Here is a 22,542-nt window from a genome sequence, read left to right as displayed (position 1 = left end):
CAACAGGCGAGGCTGGCCAAGCAGTCCATCCCTAAACGGACCGAGAGTGCCCAATCGATCAGAGTACGGCCGGGGTATCCCCTCTGCAGGCCGTCCTGCGCGGGGGGGATGGCAGCTTCACATCCCTGCCTGCTCCCGCGGCGAGCGGGCTGGAAGGGAGTGTAGGAGAGTAGGGTCTGCTTTCCATGTTCACCCCCACTTTTTGCTTTTGCTTTACTGGTTTACGACTTAGATGTGGCTGTGGGCCTGCTAATCAGACCCACAGCCCTGCTGTTCTCTCTCTAAATTAATACAATGTAATTTAGGTGCATAACCCAATTGGTAGGGATCACCTTATTGGACCCTGTACAGTGTACCTTAGGTACCCAGGGCATAGGTGTACCCTAGGCCTACCAGGGGCTGCAGCATGTATTATGCCACCCCTGGCCTGGCCTTCCATTATGACACAACTGGCTGATCACTCAGCTGGGGCAAGGTCGTGTAAGCACCCCTTGCTTAGGTGTAGTATTCCTATACCTACCTTATATATAGACACATGTGCACCTATCAGCCACTCCTATGGCAGGCCTTAACAATCCTGGAGGCAGAGTGCTTGGTAACATGTGAGATGGTGCTCTAGCATGAGCTGAGCCTGTCTGCAGCTTTCGTAACCATGTCCTTATAGCTGTTCTATGATATAGCCTACCATATACTCTTAAAGTGCCTTATAACCTTAGACGGTTATGGTAACTATGGTTTGGCTTTATCGAAACATGTCGTGTAAGGTGTCTAACACTGTGGAATAATACCCCCATACCATTCCTGGCCATGAGGATATTATTTTCCCCTTCTAGAGGGAGAGACATGTTAAAATCATACTTTGCTGTTAGCCTCTGACCAAAGCCTCAGCATCACAAAATGGATGCTGCTGCCACGACACAAGTCTGACCTCCTGCTGCTGGGAGTGATCCCGGCAAGGGAGGCCTGGACAATAGGTTTCCTGCTTGGGGAGGTGCTAACACCTCCCCAGACAGCCTTTAGTGTATTGGGGCAGGGTGGGCTGAAAGGAATGAGACATGCCTGGGGCAAACAAGGTGTTCCTTGCATAGTCCAGTTCAAACCGGCGCTGGGGCACTCCAGCCCCAGCTCTGGCGCGAAACTGGACAAAGGGAAGGGGGTGTAACCACCCCCCTCCCAGGTCCCACCCATAAGGCGTGACCTAGCAGGTATCCCAGCCCCCCAGATTAGTATAAGAGTGGGAGCTGGGGCTCCAGGACTTTAGATTATCCTGAACCTGCAACTTGAACAGAAACTCTGGACCTTCGACATTCGACGAAAGAAGAAGACTGAAGAATCTCCCTTGTGGCCAAGGAGTGGCTACCCTGGGCAACCAGGCACCATCAAGAGACTACCCTTTGCTTTGCTGAAGTTCTACGAGGGACCGACTGCAGAGCCTGACCAGAGCCTTGACTTCCAGACTTCTCCGACCCTGATCCACATCCACAGCTGAGCTGAGATCCGTGGAGGCGACGAGCGACGTGGGACCGGCTACCTGGGAAAAGTGGCGAGTATCTTCCAGCGCAGCTTCTGAGGCACCCTCGAAGTTGTGCGCCGGGGATTGAGAAGCCCCAACCCCAAGCACCATCTGCACCGAAGATCAGCCCCCCACACTCCACGAGTCCTGCGTGGGGCCCTTCTGCATTTTCCACTTGCCGCGTGAGTCCGGTTGCTTGCCCGCTGGCTAGTGGCCTTTGTGACGACGCATCTTTAACTCTTCACCGCTGGTTTGGCTCCTCCAGACTGGCTCCTGCTCTTCTGCAAAAGAGAAGCACCCCAGACCTTCCTGGTCTGCACCAGAAGCAAGTCCTTCATCCTGCGTGGGTTCAGCTTGCCAAGGCTTGGTGAGTCCTAGTCCAACTTCGACGCCGCCAACAGCAAGAGCCTTCGTGGGACAGCTCACTTCCTGGTCCGGGTCACCTTCACCGCTTCCTGGTCCCCGTGGCTGCTGAGACAAGCTTCACCTCTTCACCTGCAATCACCCGACATCGCCTGGTTCCTTCCTGGTTCCACGTGGTCACTGGCTAGTGACCCAGACTCTGTCCCTTCTGCTTGCAGGTACCCTTCCTTCTTGATCCCAGGCTTGGGATCCACCGGACACTCTTCACTGACCGCCTGTCAGCAACTTTTCTTCAGGCATCCATAGGAGTCGACCTATCACCTTGATTAATGGCGACTCTAAAATATACTCAAAGTTACTAGCTAGTCACCTAGCTCCGATCATCAGTAAGATTGTGTCCCTCCAACAGCATGGGTTTATTCCCGGAAGATCCACCGTGGATCACATACAAAGAGTAATTACCTTGTTTGACATGGCCGAGGTATCAGGAGACCCTATGGCACTTATACTGCTAGACGCTGAGAAGGCGTTTGATAGGGTCTCCTGGACCTATCTCTGGTCAGTCATGTCAAGAGCCAGACTCGGGGCAACCTTTATCAAGGCAATTCAACTGATGTATATCAAACCTCAGGGGGTAGTCATGGTAAATGGATCCGCCTCTGAAAAATTTAGTATAACTAGAGGGACAAGACAAGGGTGCCCATGCTCCCCTTTACTATTCGCACTATTCATTGCTCCGTTTATCAACAGACTCGAAAATAATATTATAATCAACCCAATCAAGATAAGAAATATAGAAACTAAAACACTTGTCTATGCAGATGACATAGCGGTGGTAACGACAAACCCTACAGCCTCTATTCAGGCCATAGAAAGGGAGGCTGAAATGTTTGGCAAGATCTCGGGATATAAGCTGAACCAAAACAAAACACAGATAGTGCTTAATGATAACCTTAAAATAAATGACATTCGAGTAGTGGATAATGCCATATATTTAGGGGTTAATATTACAGCGAAACTAGACAAACTCATTCAAATTAATCTTGATCCACTAATACAACGAACAGATAAAGATTTAGGAAGATTAAATAATCTTCATCTATCCATTATAGGTAGGTGCAACATGATTAAAATGATTTATCTGCCTAAATTCTTATATCTAGTCAGAACCATCTGTCTTGATTTTCAACCACAATGGTTTAAATGCATTGAAAGTATGTTCTCGCTATTTATCTGGGGATACAAGAGATCCCGTAGGACATCCAAATTTTTATCACTACCAAAAGATAGGGGGGGACTTTCTCTGCCTAATATTAAACTATACTATTGGTCAACTATAATGACATACTGTAGAGAGCTATTATCTATCACCCAAGGAAATAGACCAACTACCGGAATCCCAACACCACAAGAACTAATACTAGGGGAAAATACTAGGGGGTATCTCTGGCAACACTTATACGACAGCTACTATAAAAAAGTACGATTTAAAACTCTCCTAGGAATACACAAAGCATGGAATAATATTCGTAAAATATTGGGGATCGGAAGGTTTTCTTATTATACATTACTATTAGATAACAACAACCTACCGGAGTTATTTAAAGATATATATATGAAAAGGTGGATAGAAGCAGGGATTACACACCTGGGCTGTTTCTTTACATCTACAGGTATAAAATCCTTCGAAGAAATTAGAAAAGAATATATGATGAGTTATAGAGACTTTTTCAAATATCTCCAAATCAGGGACTTTATATCAAGGAAAGGTGGTGGCAGATCGAAATTTGAAAAGATTCAATGCATAGAATTTGTGAATCAAGGAAAGTGGACTAAAATAGGAGAAATATATAATCACCTCTTGGGCCTATGTCCGGATGATATGGATAAATATTATATAAAATGGCAGGAAACCTTAGATATGTCGGCCACCACAGTGATTAAATCATTTGAACTTTCTCAAACATTATTAATGTCCACCAGACTACAAGCACAATATTACAAAACATTCTTTCTGTTATATTATACACCTAGTAGAATATCAAAATGGGGGACCGGAAAGGGAACAAGATGCCCTAGGTGCAATTTCTACAAAGCAGACATTGTACATATATTCGCTACATGTAACACCCTACAGGGCCTGAGCAAAGATATTTCTGATTTTTTATCAGAAGTTTTTCATACCAAAATCGAAATCTCTGTGGGGGAAATCTTGCTGGGCATTGATGATAATAATCGACCGAGTGAAATAAAAGGGTTAATATTTATCTCAATGTCAACTCTAAGATTATGTATAGCTTCGGCATGGTTAGATCCAACACCACCAGTGTTTCAACAATTGCGTTATCGAATGCTAGCGACACATAGCCTGGAATTAGCTATATATAGAAGAAAGGGGAAAAATAAGAGGTTAAAAGGATTAGAGATATGGGATCCTCTAACCCAATGGATAAAATTTTAATGATACTGAATTAAGTACTTAATATATGTATGCATGTATATCTTTTTTTTCTTCTATGTTTCCTATTGACATGTGTAAATACTATCATAATGAATTATTTTGTCTGAGAGGGGGTGGGGGTGGGTTGGGGATGTCTCAAAACAAAAAAAACAAAAAAAAAAAAAGGAGTCGACGACGAAACCCGACGCAACTTCACACCTATGCACCCGCAGCCTGTGGGCTAGGTAACTTGGGTACTCCGGTGCTCATCAGGGTAGTGACTATCCTAGTGTCTAAGTTTCAAGTCTCAACCTCCTAGCTACTTCAGAAGTGTCCTTAATCTCTTTATTTCCAAACTGTACTATTTCTATCGATTATACGCATTACGCGTGAGTGTTTCCACTCAGCACCTGAATCCCGTGGGCCTCCCACTTCCTAACCTTTGGTAGTTTAGTGTAGCCCCAGCGATTCCCTAGGCCTAGGCCTATTCTATTTCCGTGACAGTGGTCCTTATACCACTTACTTAGTATATGGTTTGCGTGGCCCCTAGGGCCTAACTGTATTACTTACCTGTGTGACTTAATGTATGCTTAAATAAGACTGTGTTGTACTTACCTCGAATCTCATAAAGAGTGCTGAGGGTTTGCTTAGAATAAATACACTTTATTTTATATATATATCTGTTGTGGTGTCCTTTCATTTGGTATTCAAGGGGTTACAAATGGTATAACAGCTGGCTTCACATGCCATACAGAGTTTAGCCTAAGACTGCTCTTGTCCATGCTACCACTAGGATAGCTGGTCTATAAGGTTGACTTTACAACCATCATCATAAGGGTTGTTTGGACTGATATAAGGTGTACACTAGAATTAGTGACATCATACATCAGGCCAACTTCTCACAGGGAGGGCCCATCGAAAGGGGCCAGGAGGCAGGCGCGCACCCGGGTCCCCAGGGGCCCCCGGCGGGCGGGCCCGGGCGCTGCCTTCCCCGTCTCGCGGTTGCCGGACCTCACGGAGGTCTGACCCAGCAAACCCGGAGAAAAAAGGACCATCGGGAAGGGGCTGAGAGGCAGGTGCGTACCCGGGCCCCTGGGGGCCCCGGCGGGCGGGCCCCGGGTCTGCCTTCCCCCGTCTCACGATCGCCGGACCTCACGGAGGTCTGACCCAGCAAACCCGGCGAAAAAAGGGCCATCGGGAAGGGGCTGAGAGGCAGGAGCGTACCCGGGCCCCTGGGGGCCCCAGCGGGCGGGCCCCGGGTCTGCCTTCCCCCATCTCGGGATCCCTGGACCTCATGGAGGTCTGACCCAGCAAACCCGGCGGATATAGGACCATCGGGAAGGGGCTGAGAGGCAGGAGCGTACCTGGGCCCCTGGGGGCCCCGGCGGGCGGGCCCCGGGTCTGCCTTTCCCCGTCTCGGGATCGCCGGACCTCACGGAGCTCTGACCCAGCAAACTCGGAGAAAAAGGACCATCGGGAAGGGGGCTGAGAGGCAGGTGTGCGTACCCGGGCCCCTGGGGGCCCCGCTTCGGGCGGGCCCGGGTGCTGCCTTCCCCTGTCTCGGGATCCACGGACCTCACGGGGCTCTGACCCAGAAAACTCGGAGAGAAAGGACCATCGGGAAGGGGCTGAGAGGCAGGAGCGTACCCGGGCCCCTGGGGGCCCCGGCGGGCGGGCCCCGGTCTGCCTTCCCCTGATTCAGGATCGCCAAACATCACTTTGGTCTGACTGACCCTCTCCCTAATAATCCGGAGGAAAATTACCCCCCTTTCTTGTAATCCGTGCGCACGAGGTGTCAGAGGGGACCCTAGGCGCGAATGTACACGACCTCCTGGAGCCCTCGCTGGGATCCGGGAGGCAAATGGACCCTCATCGAGACTTCCAGGCAAGCTCGGCCATCTGGTCGCCCCATAGGAAAGCATTGTGCGCGACCAGATGACCGAAGGGACTTGCGCGACCAGATGGCCGAGGGGACAGGCGCGACCAGATGGCCGAGGGGAAAGGGGAAAGGGAAGGGGATGCCTCCCCGGGCCCTCCGGACCCCGCCCCGGGCACCCTGCCACGTGGCAGGACCCAGGACGGAGCCCGGGGCGGGGGGGGCGGGGAGGCCGCCCTCCCCGGGGCCCCCAGGGGCCCAGCCGGAGCTCCTGAACCCAGACGAGTGAGGGGAGGCTCCCCGGCCACAACGGAACCCCGTCCCGGGCCCTTGGCAGCAGTGCCGCAGGCCCGGGACGGGGCCGGGGGCCGGTAACCCCCAACCCGGGGCCCGACCGGGCCCCTGGACCCAGCCAGGGCTCCCGGTACCGCAGGCGATGGGGAAGCCTCCCCGGGCCCTCCGGACCCCGCCCCGGGTACCCTGCCACGCGGCAGGACCCAGGACGGAGCCCGGGGCGGGGAGGCCGCCCTCCCCGGGGCCCCCAGGGGCCCGGCCGGAGCTCCTGAACCCAGACGAGCGAGGGGAGGCTCCCCGGCCACGACGGAACCCCTTCCCGGGCCCTTGACAGTGCCGCAGTCCCGGGGACGGGGCCGGGGGCCGGAGCCTCCGACCCGGGGCCCGACCGGGCCCCTGGACCCAGCCGGTTCTCCCGGGACCGCAGGCGATGGGGCAGCCTCCCCGGGCCCTCCGGACCCCGCCCCGGGCACCCTGCCACGCGGCAGGACCCAGGACGGAGCCCGGGGCGGGGAGGCCGCCCTCCCCGGGGCCTCCAGGGGCCCGGCCGGAGCTCCTGAACCCAGACGAGCGAGGGGAGGCTCCCCGGACACGACGGAACCCCGTACCGGTCCCTTGGCAGTGCCGCAGGCCCGGGGACGGGACCGGGGGCCAGAGCCCCCGACCCGGGGCCCGACCGGGCCCCTGGACCCAGCCGGGGCTCCCGGGACCGCAGGCGATGGGGAAGCCTCCCCGGGCCCTCCGGACCCCGCCCCGGGCACCCTGCCACGCGGCAGGACCCAGGACGGAGCCCAGGGCGGGGAGGCCGCCCTCCCCGGGGCCCCCCAGGGGCCCGGATGGAGCTCCTGAACCCAGACGAGCGTGGGGAGGCTCCCCAGGCAACAACGGAACCCCGTCCCGGTCCCTTGGCAGTGCCGCAGGCCGGGGGACAGAGACCCCGACCCGGGGCCCGGCCGGGCCCCTGGACCCAGCCGGGGACTCCCGGGACCGCAGGCGCAGGGGAAGCCTCCCCGAGCCCTCCGGACCCCGCCCCGGGCACCCTGACACGCGGCTGGACCCAGGACGGTGCCCGGGAGCTCTCAGGCCCGGGGGGGAGGACTGCCCAGGACCCGTGGAGCCCGTCCCTGGGCACTTTGCCATGCCGCGGGCCGGAGGAGGGAAGCCCCGGAGGCCTGGGAGGATGTTGCCCGGGCGTAGCCCATCTGGTCCCCGGCAAAGAACCGCCAACCCCGGAGGGGTGTTCCGGCATACCCTGCCCCTACTAATCCGGAGGAAGGCTACCCCCCTTTCTTGTAACCCGCTCGCACCGAGTGACGGAGGGGACCCTAGATGCGGACGCGCCCAGCCTCCTGGAGCCCTGGCTGGGATCCGGGAGGCGAATGGACCCTCATCGGGACTTCCAGGCCGGCCCGGCCATCTGGTCGCCCCATTGGAAAGCATTGCGCGCGACCAGATGGCCGAGGGGAAAGGAGCGACCAGATGGCCGGGACTGAAAGGACTCCCATCTGTCCAACCCCGAGCCTTTGCGCTAGGGTTCCCGCCTGCCCACGCAGGGCTCCGTGGCTGCAGGGCTCCGTGGCTGCAGGGCTCTGTGGCTGCAGGGCTCCGGGCCTGCAGGGCTCCGGGGCTGCAGGGCTCCAGGGCTGCAGGGCTCTGGGGCTGCAGGGCCCCGGGCCTGCAGGGCCCCGGGCCTGCAGGGCTCCGGGCCTGCAGGGCTCCGGGCCTGCAGGGCTCCGGGCCTGCAGGGCTATGGGGCTGCAGGGCTCCGGGGCTGCAGGGCTCTGGGCCTGCAGGGCTCCAGGCCTGCAGGACTCCGGGGCAGCAGGGCTCCAGGGCTGCAGGGCTCCGGGGCTGCAGGGCTCCAGGGCTCCAGGGCTGCAGGGCTCCGGGGCTACAGGGCTCCGGGCCTGCAGGGCTCTGGGCCTGCAGGGCTGAAGGGCCTGCAGGGCTCCAGGGCTCCGGGCTGAAGGGCTCCAGGGCTCCGGGCTGAAGGGCTCCAGGGCTGCAGGGCTTTGGGGCTGCAGGCCTCGGGGGGGGGGGCTCGTAGACCCCACGCTGGGCCTCAGGCATGGGAGGCCCGGCAGAGCTCCCGGGGCCCGGACGCCCGGGGGACCCATGGAGCCCATCCTGGGCACTTTGCCTCGCCGCGGGCTGGAGGAGGGAGCTCTGGACGCCCCGGGGAAGTGTCGTCCGGGCTTGGCCCATCTGGTCCCCGCCTGAGAACCGCCAGCCCCGGAGGGGTGTTCCGGCATACCCTGCCCCTACTAATCCGGAGGAAGGCTACCCACCTTTCTTGTAACCCTCGCGCTCCGAGTGACGGAGGGGATCCTAGGCGCGGATGCGCCCGACCTCCTGGAGCCCTGACTGGGATCCGGGAGTCAAATGAGCCCTCATCGGGACTTCCAGGCTGGCCCGGCCATCTGGTCGCCCCATTGGAAAGCATTGCGCACGACCAGATGGCCGAGGGGAAAGGAGCGACCAGATGGCCGGGACTGAAAGGACTCCCATCTGTCCAACCCCGAGCCTTCGCGCTAGGGTTCCCGCCTGCCCACGCAGGGCTCCGTGGCTGCAGGGCTCCGGGGCTGCAGGGCTCGGGGGCTGCAGGGCCCCGGGCCTGCAGGGCCCCGGGGCTGCAGGGCTCCGGGGCTGCAGGGCTCCGGGGCTGCAGGGCTCCGGGGCTCCGGGGCTGCAGGGCTCCGGGGCTGCAGGGCTCCGGGCCTGCAGGGATCCGGGCCTGTAGGGCTCCAGGGCTCCAGGGCTGCAGGGCTCCAGGGCTGCAGGCTTCGGGGGGGGGGCTCGTACACCCCACGCTGGGCCTCAGGCATGGGAGGCCCGGCGGAGCTCCCGGGGCCCGGACGCCCGGGGGACCCATGGAGCCCGTCCTGGGCACTTTGCCTCGCCGCGGGCTGGAGGAGGGAGCACCGGACGCCCCGGGGAAGTGTCGTCCGGGCTTGGCCCATCTGGTCCCCGCCTGAGAACCGCCATCCCCGGGAGGGGTGTCCCGGCATCCCTGCCCCTACTAATCCGGAGGAAGGCTACCCACCTTTCTTGTAACCCTCGCGCTCCGAGTGACGGAGGGGATCCTAGGCGCGGATGCGCCCGACCTCCTGGAGCCCTGACTGGGATCCGGGAGTCAAATGAGCCCTCATCGGGACTTCCAGGCTGGCCCGGCCATCTGGTCGCCCCATTGGAAAGCATTGCGCACGACCAGATGACCGAGGGGAAAGGAGCGACCAGATGGCCGGGACTGAAAGGACTCCCATCTGTCCAACCCCGAGCCATCGCGCTAGGGTTCCCGCCTGCCAACGCAGGGCTCCATGGCTGCAGGGCTCCAGGGCTGCAGGGCTCCGGGGATGCAGGGCCCCGGGAATGCAGGGCCCCGGGGCTGCAGAGCTCCGGGGCTGCAGGGCTCCGGGGCTGCAGGGCTCCGGGGCTCCGGGGCTGCAGGGCTCCGGGGCTCCGGGGCTGCAGGGCTCCGGGGCTGCAGTGCTCCGGCCCTGCAGGGCTCCGGGCCTGTAGGGCTCCAGGGCTCCAGGGCTGCAGGGCTCCAGGGCTGCAGGCCTCGGGGGGGGCTCGTAGACCCCACGCTGGGCCTCAGGCATGGGAGGCCCGGCGGAGCTCCAGGGGCCCGGACGCCCGGGGGACCCATGGAGCCCGTTCTGGGCACTTTGCCTCGCCGCGGGCTGGAGGAGGGAGCACCGGACGCCCCGGGGAAGTGTCGTCCGGGCTTGGCCCATCTGGTCCCCGCCTGAGAACCGCCATCCCCGGGAGGGGTGTCCCGGCATACCCTGCCCCTACTAATCCGGAGGAAGGCTACCCACCTTTCTTGTAAACCTCGCGCTCCGAGTGACGGAGGGGATCCTATGCGCGGATGCGCCAGACCTCCTGGAGCCCTGACTGGGATCCGGGAGTCAAATGAGCCCTCATCGGGACTTCCAGGCTGGCCCGGCCATCTGGTCGCCCCATTGGAAAGCATTGCGCACGACCAGATGACCGAGGGGAAAGGAGCGACCAGATGGCCGGGACTGAAAGGACTCCCATCTGTCCAACCCCGAGCCATCGCGCTAGGGTTCCCGCCTGCCCACGCAGGGCGCCATGGCTGCAGGGCTCCGGGGCTACAGGGCTCCGGGGCTGCAGGGCCCCGGGCCTGCAGGGCCCCGGGGCTGCAGGGCCCCGGGGCTGCAGGGCTCCGGGGCTGCAGGGCTCCAGGGCTGCAGGGCTCCGGGGATCCGGGGCTCCGGGGCTGCAGGGCTCCGGGGCTGCAGGGCTCCAGGGCTGCAGGGCTCCGGGCCTGCAGGGCTCCGGGCCTGTAGGGCTCCAGGGCTCCAGGGCTGCAGGGCTCCAGGGCTGCAGGCCTTGGGGGGGGGCTCGTAGACCCCACGCTGGGCCTCAGGCATGGGAGGCCCGGCGGAGCTCCCGGGGCCCGGACGCCCGGGGGACCCATGGAGCCCGTCCTGGGCACTTTGCCTCGCCGCGGGCTGGAGGAGGGAGCACCGGACGCCCCGGGGAAGTTTCGTCCGGGCTTCGCCCATCTGGTCCCCGCCTGTGAACCGCCATCCCCGGGAGGGTTGTCCCGGCATACCCTGCCCCTATTAATCCGGAGGAAGGCTACCCACCTTTCTTTTAACCCTCGCGCTCCGAGTGACAGAGGGGATCCTAGGCGCGGATGCGCCCGACCTCCTGGAGCCCTGACTGGGATCCGGGAGTCAAATGAGCCCTCATCGGGACTTCCAGGCTGGCCCGGACATCTGGTTGCCCCATTGGAAAGCATTGCGTGCGACCAGATGGCCGAGGGAAAGGTGCGACCAGATGGCCGGGACCGAAAGGACTCCCAGCTGCCCACACCGAGCCATAGCGGTAGGGCTCCCGCCTGCCCTTGCAGGGCTCCGGGGCTCTGCACCAGGGTCCCTTGTCCCGGGCAGATGGACACTTGGCAGGCCGCAGGACGTGGGATCCCAGGCTCTGACCAAAAATCAGGAGGCCCGGGGCCGGTCCCTGCTTCTCAACGCAGCCAGGCCTGGGAGATCGGGGAGCCTGCCCAAGCACGAGGGACCCCAGTCCCGGGCACACGGTCCCTCAGGTTTTGCGCTCATTTTCCACAATTTTTTTTTCAAAATTCCGCGAAGAGGCATTCCGCAAATTCCGCCCAGCCCTACTTATAATCCTCGCGGTTATGGTAACTATGGTTTGGCTTTATCAAAACATGTCGTGTAAGGTGTCTAACACTTTGGAATAATACCCCCACACCATTTCTGGCGATGAGGATAGTATTCCTCCCTTCTAGAGGGAGAGACATGTTAAAATCCTACTTTGCTGTTTAACCTCTGACCAAAGCCTCAGCATCACAAAATGGATGCTGCTGCCACAGACACGAGTCTGACCTCCTGCAGCTGGGAGCCCTCCCAGCCAGGGAGGCCTGGACAATAGGTTTCCTGTTTGGGGAGGTGCTAGCACCTCCCCAGACAGACTTTAGTGTATTGGGGCAGGGAGGGCTGAAAGGAATGAGACATGCCTGGGGCACACAAGGTGCTCCATGCATAGTCCAGTTCAAACCGGTGCTGGGGCACTCCAGCCCCAGTGCGAAACTGGACAAAGGGAAGGGGGTGTAACCACCCCCCTCCCAGGTCCCACCCTAGGACTTTGGATTATCCTGAATCTGCAACTTGAACAGAAACTCTGGACCTTCGACATTCGACCTCAGGAAGAAGACTGAAGAATCTCCCTTGTGGCCGAGGAGTGACCACCCTGGGCAACCGGGCACCATCCAGTGACCGCTGCTTGCTTTGCGACTGATCCTACGAGGGACGACTGCAGAGACTGACCAGCGCCGAGACTTCCAGACACCTCTGAACCAGATCCACATCTACAGCAAAGCTGAGACCCGTGGAGGCGACGAGGGACGTGGGACCGGCGACTTGGGAAAAGTGGCTAGTAACTGACTAGCGCAACTTCTGAGGCTTCCTCGAGGCTGTGCTTGGGGAATTGAGAAGCCCCCATCCCGAGCACCATCTGCAAAGAAGATCAGCTCCCCACACTTCACGTGTTCTGCGTGGGGCCCTTCTGCACCTGAGTTGCTCGACGTGTTGTCAGGTTGCTGGCCCGTTGGCTAGTGGCCTCTGTGACGACGAACCTTTGATTTCACCTTGCTGGTCCGGCTCCTCCAGACTGGCACTCGCTCCTCTGTGAAAGAGAAGCACCCCAGACCTTCCTGGTCTGCACCAGAAGCAAGTCCTCCATTCTGCGTGGGTTCCGCTTGCCAAGGCTTGTTGGGTCCTAACTCGACATCGACGCCGCCGACAGCAAGAGCCTTCATGGGACAGCTCGCCTCCTGGTCCTGGTCGTCCTCGACGTCTCCTGGTACCCGTGGCTGCTGCGACAAGCTTCACCTCTTCACTGCAATCTTCACGACATCGCCTGGTTCCTTCCTGGTTCCACGTGGTCACTGGCTAGTGACCCAGACTTTGTCCCTTCTGCTTGCAGGTATCCTTCCTTCTTGATTCCATCCTTGGAATCCACCAGACACTCTTCACTGGCGGCCTGCCAGCATCTTTTCTTCAGGCATCCATAGGAGTCAACGACGAAACCCGACGCAAGTTCACACCTATGCACCCGCAGCCCGTGGGCTAGGTAACTTGGGTACTCTGGTGCTCACAAGGGTATTGACTATCCTAGTGTCTAGTTTTCAAGTTTCGTACTCCTAGCTCCTTCAGAAGTGGCCTAAAACTCTTACTTTCTAATAACTACTATTTCTATCGATTATACGCATTACGTGTGAGTGTTTCCACTCTGCACCTGAATCCCGTGGGCCTCCCACTTCCTAACCTTTGGTAGTATAGTGTAGCCCCAGCGATTCCCTAGGCCTAGGCCTAACCTGTGTTCGTGACAGTGGTTCTTATACCACTTACTTAGTATATGGTTTGCGTGGCCCCTAGGGCCTAACTGTATTACTTACCTGTGTAACTTATGTATGCTTAAATAAGACTGTGTTGTACTTACCTCGAATCTCATAAAGAGTGCTGAGGGTATTGTTACTAGAATAAATACACTTTATTTTATATATATCTGTTGTGGTGTCCTTTCATGTGATATTCAAGGGATTGCATATGGTATCACAGCTGGCTTCACATGCCATACAGAGTTTAGCCTAAGACTGCTCTTGTCCATGCTACCACTAGGATAGCTGGTCTATAAGGTTGACTTTACAACCAATCACCATAAGGGTTGTTTGGACTGATATAAGGTGTACACTAGAATTAGTGACATCATACATCAGGCCAACTTCTCACAATAACGATGACAGCTATAAAAATGCACAAAATGTTTTAGGATAAAATGGTGATTCCAAAATATAGATTTTAGTAATACTCAAACTGTATGGAAGGTATTTGTTTTATATAATTCTTCCTCAAAAGCACGCACTTCACATCTCAGCTGGTAACACTCTTGCACTGCCATTCAAAAAGAATAAATATGTCATCACAAAGCTTCAAGTGTTTCCATCAATTAAAGAAAGTACCGACTCCCAAGCACCTTTTAGATTTGTAGATTGACCAGTTGCGCACATTTGCATTTCTTTCAGGGAAGCGGGCAGCCTGGCAACAAGGCTTGTTCCTTGTTTAGCTGTCTGCCCGCCTTCGGCTGCACAGCACAGGAGACGCCCTGAATGACACCTCAGCTGAAGCATTTAAACAACTATTAGAATTAACCGTCCCAGTTTTTTAGGTCTCGCCTAGCATTGCTGCGCACATGCGAAGCACGCTCAGCGAAATTGAACGTTTTTGAGGACATTCAGTAAAGGGCTTTAAGCCCCGCCCCTCTTTTCCATTGGCTGGCGTCACCGTTTATGCTAAACGGTGGCCAGCCATTGGAAAGAGCTGTGTGTGTTACCTCCCTTTGGCTTTTTCTGCCGTCTCACTTGGACGGGCTCGCCTGCTTTCCGTTCAAGTCGCAAAGGATTTCTTATCTTTATGGGGCCATGTGTTTAAACACATGGCCCCATAAAGATAAAGACGTTAAAATTATCGCCGCTTTAGCGGCAGAAAACTGCCGCTAAAGCGGCGATAATGGGCTTGATAATATGCAGCAGAGAATCCCAATAGAAGCCCATGTTGACACCAGAACATGGGCTTCTATGGGAATTCTCAAGGGCATATTATCATGCCCATTATCGCCGCTTTAGCAGCAGTTTTCTGCCGCTAAAGCGGCGATAATTTTAACGCCGTTCTTGATAATATGCCCCTACATTCTAATCCCTGCTTCTCCTCGAGAGCACGTTGTGTGAGTGACCCTGAACAAATCACTCAATCAGTGGGTGCGTCATTTCCTTTATCCGTCAAAAGAGGGAGTGGTTCGGCACGGGCTAAATGTGCAGTGTCCAGCATCGGAAGAGTCCACTGAATCCCAGATTTTAATATGCCCACCCAAATGAAAAACATTTCCAAACAGCGAATGAAAACAAAATCATTTACCTCGACAGTGGCTATATCGAAAAAGCATTTGCAATGCTATAGGTCTCGCATTTATGCAAGTTTGAGCTATTGGCATTGTAAATGACAATGCCTTTTATTTATGTTTTGGTTTTTAAAACAGACATAAAAGGCAGTGTCATTTACAGTGCCAATAGCATAAACTTGCGTAAATGCGAGACCAATTGTATTCCAAATTCTTGTTATGATTCTTACGCAGCTGCAACACATACAGTTTGAAATAAGATTATGTATTTTGTGCTGGTATGTAAAAGCTGAGAGTAGAAGTTTGGGTGAGACCAGAATGCGTAATCAACTGCAAATGCATAAGTAGTATGTGAAATGGCACTTTAATCGACTAGATTGAGTTCACGCACATTGCTATACCCGATTGTCGCATGCAAGGCCACACTAATTGCAATGCAGAGTCGAACAAATCTCTAACATAGTTGTACAAAAACTACAATAATAAGCCATAAATAAATAAATATATATATTTTCCTAAACCTGCCCAATTTCCTATAGCGCAAAGCTCTTAAGCTTAACTAACCCCACTCCATATTTCTTAAATACTGTCCACTTGAACCCAACTTTACCCTGCCTCTTTTTTGACATATTGGTCTAAGCTACTGGGCGTATTGCCCCTTCTAGAGTACCATGGGTTCACCTCCATTCTGGACCCGCTGATCCTCTTTTCCATGACCTGTTGGTGTTCCTTCAACCACCTTCCTTGACCGTACCCCATTTCCTCTTTCTGTGGACGTACCTGGAAAAGACTGCCAGCTCCATAGTCTCAAGGTTAGCCTGTCTACACTGAAAACCGCGGGGCATATTATCAAGGACGGTGTTAAAATTATCGCCGGTTTAGCGGCAGAAAACTGCCGCTAAAGCGGCGATAATGGACTTGATAATATGCCCTGGAGAATTTCAATAGAAACCCATGTTCACACCAGAACATGGACTTCTATTGGAATTCTCAAGGGCATATTATCAAGCCCATTATCGCCGCTAAACCAGCGATAATTTTTAACGCCGTTCTTGATAATATGCCCCCACATCCTTTCCTGCAAAATTGAGCGAGCCATTCGCGCTTTCACTTTCCAAGCCATAGGTCTCACATTTACAAGAGGTTGAGCTATTGCCGTTGTACATGACAATGCTTTTTATTTATGTGTTAATTATCAAAACAATAAATAAAAGGCATTGTCATTTACATTGCCAATAGCTTAAATTCCTGCAAATGCGAGACCTATTGCATTTCAAATACTTGTCTTTAGAGTTTTGATCATTTCGATCCCTTGTTTGTATTTTTGATGGTTACAAATGAATATTTATTTTCTTATTAGAATCACCATCCCCTGATGAAGGGCCGAGATGGCCCGAAATGCATTGGGATTTGGGATGTTCCAGATGATGACACTAAGTAATGTCGCCTGAATATGACGTCAGTAGAGGAAATAAGGAAACAATCAGACTCGCTGGAGACATATGAGTTTTTATGTATTCATTATTCTTCCAAGATTTATAAATTGTGGTTCAAGAATCCACGCTCGGAATTCGCCCGAAGATTTCCAGTGAAACATGAATTAAATGCTCTTATTGAGTTTCTTTTGGAGCACCGAGAGGGGGCGCTGTTCCCAGACAGGGAGAGCGCTTCATGTTTATGTCTTCTCACACTCAGGATCAGGAGGTGCTGTCCTCTGCACACACTGAGCTCAAACAAGCTTTAGGCAAACATTTGTAAGCAGTAGGAGTGCAGTGCCATTTATTATGTCTCACAAATGTTCTCATTTAGCTCTAGTTGGTGGGAGACTTTACCCCAGATGTATGTGTTCTGTGCGGCACTACATGGTGTATGCCGCTTCTGTGAAGAACAGACATAAATTAGGGATTTAAAATGTAGTTGGGAGAAATCAGTGAAACCAGAAACTCGCAGTTGTAGTATTATTGGGGCTCTTTAGCAACAGAATGGACAGTCACTGGTGCATTTGGGCATGGATGGGTCAAGCTGCAGGAGGGCCTGTTGTCCACACCTGCAGAGTGTTAGCTTCTAACAGCTGTGCAAAGCACCTCACAGCATATGAGAGAACAGCACCAGTCACGGATCAACTTAAGGCAGACCAGCAACGCTGAGATAAAACCAAAAAATGACAATAATATAGATGAGGTCAGGCAAAACTAAGTCCAAGAGAGAAAATGCCAAAAAAGCTAATCAGCTGAAATAAAAATATGACCGCAAGGTCCAGGCATCCCTTGGGGCTGGATGGTCAGGGACAAGAAAAGAAGCAGATGTCAAAATGAAACAAGATCTTGTTCACAATTTAGATTAGCAGCAAATCCCAAGCGTTAGAAGAGAACCCATATCACGCCTGCTATTAAGCACCAGCAGCCAAAGATGGGGGAGCCACAGATTATGCCTCAACCCACAATGAAACTTCATCATCCTGTTTTCAGTTCTGGCCAAAAAACGGCTTCAGGTGTATTACAAGTTGTAAGAAATCACATAAAGAAAAAATACATAGATGCATACCTACATAGAAGGGCTTTGGGCCAGCCCTCTTCATCCATTGATCTGTTCAGCTGTCATTCAAATTTTTCTTCTGCACACCACAATATACAGCATAGGGCAGTGGCTCAGCCTACTTCAGCCATTGGCTCTTTTGCACTGGGAGGGAACCTTTTATTCTTGAATGTTTAAACTATGTCTTCAGGTTACATTAATTCAAAGGCAATAGTATATTTTCTTTGCTCCGTTATGATCCCATTTGTTTGTGATTGTGGTAAAACTAAAAGGGTTTCTGTACATGTACATCTGCTTACTAGGAAATACTTGTGCTAGTTATCATTAATTTGAAATTTGTATTGCAAATTCTCTTATTTTAATTTTTGTGGCATGTGCTTACTGTAAAAAAATGAACCATTGCACAGGCTTGCAAATACAGCTCTATTGCTGTTGCAGGGATTCTGCTTATACACAGAACTATGCGTAGAACCCCAGGACCTCAGTGAGTTGTGGTGTACCAGAAACTCACCTCAGAACCCAGAACCCAGTATCCGGCTAGCATAAGTGTCCCATTCGTTATCCGAGATTTAGCTCGGAGGTCCTAATGAAAAGACAACCCAGAACACGCGACTCAGTACATACTCAGGAATGGTGGGAATCGGAAATACCTGTTCGTATATTATTCTCACATCAGTCCACAACAAGAATCAACAGAGACACGGTGAAAATAAAAAGAGTTTATTTTTATAGACCACGTGTCCTAATATGCAGTACTTTGGCTAATACAAGCAGACAAATGATTAAAATCAAAACCATCAACATAGTTACAATTCCATAGAATATAAAAGGGGTGATCATGTTATAATGACAGTGGATACTACCACCTTCCCTTTACTAAGAAGCTAATATTATTATTAGACTAACAGAAGGTCTCTTAGGCTTGAATAGGGGACCCCATACCTCAAAGATCAGCTTAGTGAAATCACATCACAGGAGCATCAGGAGTCTTCTCGCAGGAAGGCTCGTCTTCGGTCTGAATAATAAACATGATGTCCGTGATATTAAAAGCACCAACTTTCAGGTATGTGCAGCTGCTCGTGTGTTATGACTAAATAGTGGGTCGATCAACCTAGAGTGTAAAACATGCATTGTCTAACAACTCAGACTGTTTGTCACATCGTGTGCAGACCAAGGTCGCTTCGCAGAGCTCGGGATGGTAACAACAGATTGCTCTTGTGTGAGGCAAAACTCGAGTCAGCAGTTCGTTTTAGCAATAACATGTGAACGCAGTGTCGTGTGCAAAAGCAGCAAGATGGCTTTCTAACTTCTGACGTGGTTATGCTAACTTAACAATGTATGTACGTATTAAGGGAGTCCTTACTACATGCCCCCTTGATCGAAGCACTACTTAGTATGCAAGAAAAGAGAGAACGCAGAGTTCAAGCGCGACAGAGCAGAACAAGGCGTATCCAATTTAAAAAGAACTGGTCCGTTCAGGCAAAGTTCGAACAGGAAAAAACCAAAAAATGGATAGAAAAAACAAAAAACCTCAAACGTGCCGTGGGAGGTGAAATATGAAAAAACGCCTCACCGGGCAGAAGTGCAGACGTACAGGGACAGTTCAAGACACGTGAGGAAAACATAGTGGACGAAAGTTCACTCAATCCATGAAAGTATATGCAGCATATGTGGCCACTGCCTCCAGCAGAAAATCATTGGCACGGCCACTGAAGGTTTCAGCCATCCAGTTAAGTAAAGAAAAGGAACATACGTGTTCTTCCATCAGCGGAGCCTCTAGCACCATCAGAGGGCAACCAGCGTGTACTTCCAAGTAACTCATATCCAAGAAGTCATATGCCGCTCTCACGACGTCCCAATTACCCAGGATACCATGCGCCGCACCGCAGGCCATAATCCGAACACCAGAACAGGCAGACTCGTGAGACACTAAGGGCCTCATCAGTCGATCAAAATCCGGGTCCGGAGACACCATGTTGGTTAAGCACAAATCCATAGGCCATTCAAAGGGACAATCTAGGCAGTGGAAGACAGGTTGCACGCAGGTGAAATAGGAATACCGGAAGGATAATCCATATGCCAGGCTCAAAGTCGCCAACGGCAGGACACCATAGTAATCAAGCATCCTGTCACGAAGAAGCTGCAGACGGGACAGGCTGACGTGTGGCACAGAAAGAGCAGCCATTCCGCAAGATGAAAAGTAAAAGTAGCACACCTGCCACTAGAGCCAGAATTAACGGGACACCTCCAAAGACGCTGGAGAAAATAGAATGAAAAAATGCCGGAATCACACCAAAAATAGTTTGGAAAGAGGTCACGAGGCCCGAGCCCACAAGTTTAAAAAAATGAGCCAGGCCAGTCGTGGACGAGGCATTGAAAATTGTTTGGATCAAAGCTCCAAAATGCAGGGGGAGGTCAGTATTCAAAAGCGCCTGTACCTCGGTGCGCGTATTTGCTACGTGAAGGACAAATGTTTCCCGGGAGGAAGTCAATGGCACCTCCTTTTGGGACAATAGCGCTCTTATTCTGCTCATCTTGTCGAACTCTGCTTTCAAGGTTGGAATTGAAGGCCAGATAGAAGCATCCAGCCTCCCATGCGGGGGTGGAAACAGGACGTTATTGCAGCAGACAACCCTCTGTGTTACTGTAACTATATACGGGATCCCTACTAACATCCCGCAGCAAGCTTCATTGTTTAAAATTAAATAACTACCGTTTGCAAGCAGCGTGAAAGATGGCGTAATCACTGGTACCGGGATACCTTTGAGGACGCAGGCCAAATTCGGAGCGTGTACATTACAAGCACCGTGCAATTGAATGTGCCTACACACAACAGAATGATCAGGTGACGTTGTACATTCTTCACCCTTCAGATAAACCTCAGTACCGTCCCTTGTACATCTATACGTAAAGGGGAGGGACCAGACTTCATGTATGAAAGCGGTACCCAGCTGTTCATATCTACCCAGAGCATAGTGTTTCATACAAGAGGTAAACTTAAAAAGCGCAAACGGTAGACTTATCAATCCGTGTAAGAGCCACACAGCGGAATCGACTTCCGCAACAGAAAAAGGTAACGGCTCCAATTTCTCAATATGGAGCAAGGAATATGTAGCATCCTTCATGGACATAAACTGCTGTTTGTCAGTAAGGTTAAAGGGAAGAAATAACGATGTTGTATTCAGATAGTCCCAAGGGACCTTCCCTGCCTTCAATGTTTGTAATGTCCATGCAAACTGCATAACAGAACGCAACTGGTTTTGACCATGATACAACACAGACATATCATCCTGCACAATATCCACAATTGAAGATACAATATTATCTAATGTATAAACGCGAGAAGAAAGAGTGTTAATGCTGTTATCAATAACCGCTAATACTTTTTCCATATTAGCCTGATCAATAGCTCTCAATCTTGAAGCTGCCTCAATTTGTGACAGTTTCCATACTTCGTTGTAAATAGCATACGCCCATCTCTTGGATCTGCCACCCACAGGACCTTTAACAAAATCATTCAAATCTATTTTGTCATGTAACTTTGATAAATGAACTTTGACAGATGCCAAGGTGGAATGTCGCAGCCAGGACTGACATAATTTCCCCACAGAGTATGTAGTTACTGTATGTGACGACTCAAACCGGGGGTCCACGCGATCTTGAGTATACCCCGGTTTCAGTCCTAGAAAACGACGTTGACAGGTATCAGAACTGCTTTGCCAAATTAACCATCCCTCACTATTAAATTTCGAAATATTGAAAGACGAATTGGAAACCAATAACTGCAAAGCAGGAAGGGACAGATCTGTGTGATTATACCAATTTGGGTAAGCACCCAGATCCGGCACAGAAGGCGGATTTAGTTTTTTAGAAGTGGCCAATCCGAAACAGGTGGTTTGGAAGATGGTTGCATTTAAAAACAACATATGATTTCGTACTAGACAGGCACGGTGTAAAGCTTCAGTTCCCTGAACCTGCCACGGTTTGGAACCCCAAACCGACTTAAGATCAATAGTAGCCTTCCATAGATCATAACCTTTGATTGACAACTCATCCATAAAGGACTTAGAATATAGCAATTTGGTGTGTGTCAGTCTAACCTTGGAGGCAGACTCAGGCTTAACTTTAAAATAAAAGGATGCCGGAGCTGAAACACTGAAATCAGTAAAATAAGTAAACTTATCAACTAATGTGTGTGAACTGCCAAACGAGGGGGTGGGACAATGTTCCCACTGGGTAAAATGTACAAAATTTCTAAACGAATTCGATTTATGCAGGAAGTGATTGCCATAATGTTGAAAACAATACTGTTCCGCATAATTAGCCGCATTTTCATACAAATCCTCAGCATCAAAGGCGGCATAATATTTCAAATCTGAAAACAGTGCTTCAATGGCGTGTACATCCCAATCATCAGAACGTATGTTCTGTTTAACTACATCACCCATAGAAACACGAAATACATTAGGCACATTAATGACCTCTGTAGGCCCATGAATTTGAAATTTAACTGCATCCCATGCGATTCCATCCATGACGGGCCAGGCGGTAATATTCACAAAAGTCTGGTCCCTTTTCATGATGTGGGATGAGGAGTGGGGGGCCAAAGTTCCATTGATAAGTCTAATTGTCGATCTCTCTTTGAGATAATGGCCATCCACCAAACGGAAGAAAACTACAACAAATCCAATGGACATAAACAAAAAAATACCAAAAAGCATCAACCAGATGTATGTCCAAGGAGCTACCAAAAAATGTTTCTTAAACCAGCTCACAAAAACAGCAATGTTTGATGGGGGAGTTGAGGGCAAAGAGTTAGTGTCAAAGGAAAAACGGGACTGGCCAAGTGCTGCAGATTGTAAAACAGGCGAAGGTCCACGTGTAGGATAAGCATACTCAGTCTCATCGGACAAACCACCAGCCGGTGGTATCAGCAAGGGATCAGTAACTGAATGCATCTCGATTGCAACATCAGACAAGGTGGTAGAAGCAGGAACCATCATTGAATTTCTTTGCATTGTCTGGCATGAAACTGCCGGAGTCATACTAAGAAGTATCGGCCACTCGCTG

The sequence above is a fragment of the Triturus cristatus genome, chromosome 8, assembly GCF_964204655.1.
Source record: "Triturus cristatus chromosome 8, aTriCri1.1, whole genome shotgun sequence".
Classification (NCBI taxonomy): domain Eukaryota; kingdom Metazoa; phylum Chordata; class Amphibia; order Caudata; family Salamandridae; genus Triturus; species Triturus cristatus.
Note: the sequence above shows the minus strand (reverse complement) of the source record.